Source organism: Euleptes europaea, chromosome 8 (genome assembly GCF_029931775.1).
Source record: "Euleptes europaea isolate rEulEur1 chromosome 8, rEulEur1.hap1, whole genome shotgun sequence".
In the NCBI taxonomy this organism is placed as follows: domain Eukaryota; kingdom Metazoa; phylum Chordata; class Lepidosauria; order Squamata; family Sphaerodactylidae; genus Euleptes; species Euleptes europaea.
The window spans coordinates 91,482,088-91,487,934 of NC_079319.1; the positions used below are offsets into that span (position 1 = coordinate 91,482,088).

General features: G+C 40.0%; 1 non-coding gene across 1 annotated transcript; it reads left to right on the top strand.

Annotated features, from left to right (window-relative positions):
• The first annotated feature begins 662 nt into the window (after window positions 1–662).
• On the top strand, window positions 663–734 carry TRNAI-GAU (transfer RNA isoleucine (anticodon GAU)). Its single transcript has one exon. It is a non-coding gene; the product is annotated as a tRNA-Ile (tRNA).
• The last annotated feature ends 5,113 nt before the right edge of the window (window positions 735–5,847 follow it).

A 5,847-nucleotide genomic window follows, 5' to 3' on the forward strand; every position in this document is an offset into this window, starting at 1 on the left:
TTTCTCTCACAGTAGGCACTACAAGTAAGCCAATTACCTAGCAGCATTTAAAGGGGTGGGACTTGATTTGACTTTGGACACTGCTGGTGCATAGATTCCCAACAGGAAAGTGTGGGTCCAGCCAGAAACGAGCCTCAGGTAAAACTCCCATGCATAAATGACCTATAACACTCATCTTATTGGGTGGGGGATAGTGTGCTTGAATCCAGCCCCCTGTCACCCCCTCAGCCTTGCTGTCAGACATATGATCTTACTAAAGGTATACACATGCAGCCAAAACTGCTGGCTGGGAATTTCTAGAGGTAAGAGTAACCTCATCTCCGTGCATTCTCTTAGGTAAGGATATGTACTTGGAAGCTTATTCTACATACTTAGGTCCTTGTATCACTCTGTTTTCCAGATTAAAAAAAAGTGGAGCTGTGCTGTCAAAAAATGTAATAGTTTCCCCCTCTCCCTTTTGTCACTACATCTCACAAAACTACATGGCAGTTACTCATGGATCCCATGACCCTGGGAATCAACGATCCAGGGTTGGCAGGAACTTCTTTTGGAAGGGGAAGGTTGGGAAGAGCCACAATCCTTGTACAAGCAGATTGCTGGATCCAACCACTGATGGGGTGATCCCTTGTCTTCTTCACTACTCATCCTCTTGGATTTGGGGAGGGGCTGTGGCTCAGTGGTAGAGCATCTGCTTGATATGCAGAAGGTCCCAGGTTCAATCCCTGGCATCTCCAGTTCAAGGGACCAGGCAAGTAGATGATGTGAAAGACCTCTGCCTGAGACCCTGGAGAGCCGCTACTGGTCTGAGTAGACAATACTGACTTTGATGGACCAAGGGTCTGAATCAGTATAAGTAAAACTTGCATTTATTCAAGTAGATTCAGTTCACATTCAGATGGAGATTGAAAACCTAGAAAGAAAATCTTAATCTAAAGAGTATTGTTCCTTGTCACAAGTGGCCAGCTGATCTGGCATCATGTACATGGGAGTATATGGGATTGTTTCTACAGAAGAGGCCTGTCCAGGCATGTGACTCCATGCAGACCCATGCAGAGAAAGGGAAGAACAAAGGACACAGAGAGTGAGGAGGGGTCAGAGGGCAGCTCCCAGGTTGAAACAAAGAAAGGGACATCCCATTCAAGGAGATAACACTTATACACTGTTAGAGTGATGTAGCGCCCCCCGCCCCCCCAATGTCAGGTTCAGTCGCTCACTCCAACAGACACCTACCTAGGGAACTGAACCTTTTGCTGGACTTTGACAGATGGGTTGCTCTAGCCTCTGCTTGATTTTCTTCCTCCACTTCTTTGGCTTTTCACCTCTCTCCTTGTCCCTTGCATGTCTATGTGCTTGGGTTTTTGGAACTTAGCACTTGCTTGCTAGTACTGGATATTATTAGTGTATACTTGACAATGTTGTGACTGCTCGAAGTTGCTCCTTCTCTAGCCCAGTGGTGTGTTATTATTCCACTTGATATAATGTGTGTCTGATTTCTCTGTCCAGGTTTTCATCATACGTTTCAAGCTTGCGTGAGTGCCTCATCACTTTGTCAAAGAGCATTTACTGCTATTTGCGCAGGTCACTGCCTAGATTGGAGTGCACCATAAAACCAGATGTAGAACCTAAACTAGCAACTCCTTAAGAACAAGAGTACATGGTTGTGTAAAGAAGGTTTCTTATATTCAGGCGTTCCCCCCTGTTGATTAGGGCCAAATTGCAAAAAGGACTACACTAACAATGACACATACCATGTCTGAAGGCATCACAAGATGGAAAAGATATAAGCCACTGTTATGCCAATTACATAGTCTTCAGTTGTTTGGGAGAATTAGCAATGGAGACAAAAAGAGCTTTGTGAGAGGTTGGCGTACAGGACCATTTATACCTATCTTACGAGGATGAGCACACCAGTGGAAATAGTCTCGATAAAGATGCATTGTATGAAATTTAAGAATTTTATTTAAATTATTTCAGTTGCACACACACACTCACAGCAAATCACACAGAACCCAATACATTCAAGGATTGGTAAATAAAAGGAAAGAGAGGGTGGACATAAGGATATGAGGATGTGGGGAAAGTATAGTTACCAATCAGATGAGTGACATCGAGATAGATGTCAGCTGCGTCCAAGTAAAGGAACGCAGAGATGAGGGCACTATAGCAAGGGACTATCCAAATGTATGGATCCAGCAGGCATGTCACTTGCCCCAGGGGTCCCAGCCAACCCTATTTCCTATAGTCCAAAAATCCAAACCTGCTTTCCTGATCCAGTTTTGCCCCATCACTAGAAATGGGGGGGATTACTATGACTTGCAGATCTTCCCTTCATTGCTCCTCTATGGATTTTTTTTTAGATTCCTTTCAAATTATTTATAAATGTACCTTTAATATAAACAGCATTTTGAAAAAATCCTAATGAAACTTGCTTGTTTGACTGAAATATCCTCTATTCTGTTACAAGAGGAGGGGGGAATCTCCTTCTAGCAACTCACTGGCTGAGAATTTACAGACGCTTAAACCAATGAATAAATAATACTAATAACCCCAAGCTCTTTTACTCCCAGAGCAAGAATTTCCTTCAGAACTTTCAATGAAAAATCAGGTCAGCTGGAATGTGAATTGATGTTCCAGCTAAAGAATTATAGAATCATAGAATCATAGAGTTGGAAGGTACCACCAGGGTCATCTAGTCCAACCCCATGCACAATGCAGGAAATTCTGAAATACCTCCCCCAAACCCCCAGTAACCCTTACTCCATGCCCAGAAGATGCCCAAGATGCCCTCCCTCTCATGAACTGCCTAAGGTCATAGAATCATAGAATACTTCACTTCTCTCCTTCTTATGGGCAAAGGTTGACCAAATTCTGATCATCGATGACAATATGCTTCCTACATAATTGACAGTTTCAGACTACTGAAAAGACTTGGGAGGGTCAACTGTATCATGTGTTCTTTAGTATAGCTAACATAACTAATATGAATGAAATAATTAATGTTCATTTATTTATGTTTATTTTTATATCCAGCTCTCCCTGGCAAACCAACAACTGGCAACAACTGGTGACATTTGGATCTGATGGTTATTTTTGGCACCTGTCTGATTTCAGTTCCCTAGGCAATGGGAGGACCACAAGGGAAGAGAGTAACTCCGCAAATATGTGCCTGACAGGGAAGTTGTTCAACTGGGACACTTAGCAGATGCTCTGACCAAACAGGACCAGCTGGACTGGCATTTCTGCGTACATTTCTACCATTTTGAAGGGAGGGGGAAGGCAATTGTAAGCTGGTTTGAAACTCCTTAAAGGTAGAGAAAATCAGGGTATAATAACTTCTTCTTCTTCTCTCATTTTATTTTGCGAGCCAATTCAAGCAGGTCTCAGGAGGTGGCATACAATTCCTTTTTAAACAAAATGGCATTCTATCCACTTGTCAAGTTCCACACGAACCCTCTACATATCCTAACACCTCTGTAATGGAGCTACTGTTTTAAGCACTGGACTCCATGGGAATAATTTACTGATCAGTCCATCACCACCAGAGATGATGTCTCCTACAGAAGCATATTGGCATTGGAAAACTAGGTCAAAATACAGCTTCCTAACCTTTAAAGACCTCATTAACAAACAAGGTAATGTTAAAACCTTTCAAGAATTAATCAATGATAATATCAAGATACCATGGTTTCCTTATATGCAAATCATCCACGCATTAAGAACCAAATATCTACAGAAAGGGAAAACAAGAAAACAGACTGAATTTGAATCTATAATAAATAAACAAGATCATTTATTATCAAAAATTTATAAAATGTTACTGGCAATAGAAACAGCCCCGGAGCAAGTAAAAATTTGTATGGTGAAATGGATGCAGAATTTTGGAGAAATGATACCTTTGCAGGCGTGGGGAAAAATGTGGCAGCAAGGTATCAAATTTCCAAGCTCTCAAATAGAGAAAATTGGTACAAGATGTTCTACAGGTGGCATTTTGCTCCAAATGATCTTCAAAAAATGTTCAAATCTAACCAAGCCAACTGCTGGAAATGCTCAGCGACTGATGGCACCCTTTTTCATCAATGGTGGAGTTGTAGAAAGACACAGAAATACTGGAAAGAAATACATGGAGAACTACAAGAGATTTTACATTTGAACTTTGATTTCCAACCTAAACACTTTCTGTTAGGATTGACTCCTACACAACTAAAGCCTCTAGATAAAGAACTTTTTTTATATGGGATGACTGCAGCAAGAACACTTTATGCCAGGTACTGGAAAGGGAAAAAAAATACCATCATTAAACGAGTGGATTACAAAAATGTATGAATATGCAGACATGGCAAGACTCTCCAATTGGATGAAGAAAAAATCACCGGATGAACAGAAATGGAAAGCATTCTCTGAAAGATATACACTTCAAACAATCAAGGGTAGAATTTTGGACATACAACTACAAGACCTCAGTAGCGCTGCTGACAAAATTTGCTCTCCACTAAGGCTAGGGTACTCAATGATGACAGGTGGAACAGCATCTATCTTAACTCTTTAAAAGACCCACATTTGCATAGAGCCTTTTCCCTGGCCAGGTTCAATGTAATGCCCTCTGTGGTTTTATATGGCAGATTTCAAAAAGTGGGTTATGATGATAGACTTTGTACACGTGCATTAGGAAGCGTAGAACCAATTGGGCATATTCTTTTCTATTGCCCTTCAGCTTAAACACATTAACCTATTAACCTAATGGGCTTGACTGTTCAAGCTAAAGAACGACATGTACTGAAAGATGTGTTTCCCGACATCACTGTGGAGGTGGCCAGATTTCTTAATAACGTCCTAAAGATTTGTCGAAAAGAGAACTGGGGGTAATCTGATGTATTTAACTATTTTTCTATGGTTGTTTGATATCTGAGTGAAATTTATATTAATTGTTATCTTATGCCATTAAAGGTTATTTGAATTTGAATTTGAAAGATATACTGTGAACTAAAGATAGAAATAATGCTTTATTTTTATGACCAAAGATACGAGTTAGAACAGTAGAATGTGAGAAATGTTAGAGCAACTGTCTGATTTTTATGAATTATATAATGATTATAGAGAAGAAATAAAGTGAAAATAGATATTAGACTAGAACAGAAATTTGATGCTTAGGGAAAAGACAGGAATGGAGAAGACCTGCTCTGGACGCTAACCCAGTATGATATGTTAAGACAATTGTTCCCTACCCCCTTTTCCCCTCTTCATTATGTATCATTTAAAAAATCCAATAAAATGTGTTTGTTTGTTTTTTTAAGAAAGGAGCATTGCTGTCAACACAATTAGACCATTGTAAATCCTTATTGAATTTTTCTCTCTGTTCCTGTACACAATGGAAGGGAAACTGAAAAGCAGACAGTTTGATTATTGGATTGAAAATGACATCATTTTTGTGCATGCACGTCTCTGCCCCACACAGAGCTTTCTTACCTCATACATGAGAGGCATCAAAGTTAAGAGCTTTATTGTAATTACTGCAGCCCAGAGTTTTCCTTTGGTTTTGGCTAATTCTTTCATTAGCACCAAAATGACTGCAGATTACTTGCATTTATAGTCCCCATGTTTATTGATCATCACTTTTTCCAAAATGGTGCTGATTGGTCGCAAAGTAATCACCCAACTACAGTGTGCTGGGTGCTGATCAAGAATTTATTGGGTTTAAAAAAAAAATCCCCACAAGCCATCCAGAAAGAGAACAAACTCAGGGTGAGAAGAGAGAGGAAATGCTATTTTACATGTCTTTTCATGAGAAACAAATGCATAAGAATATTTCAAATGTCAGGCTTGTCATAAAGATACACATAAGGCTTGTGT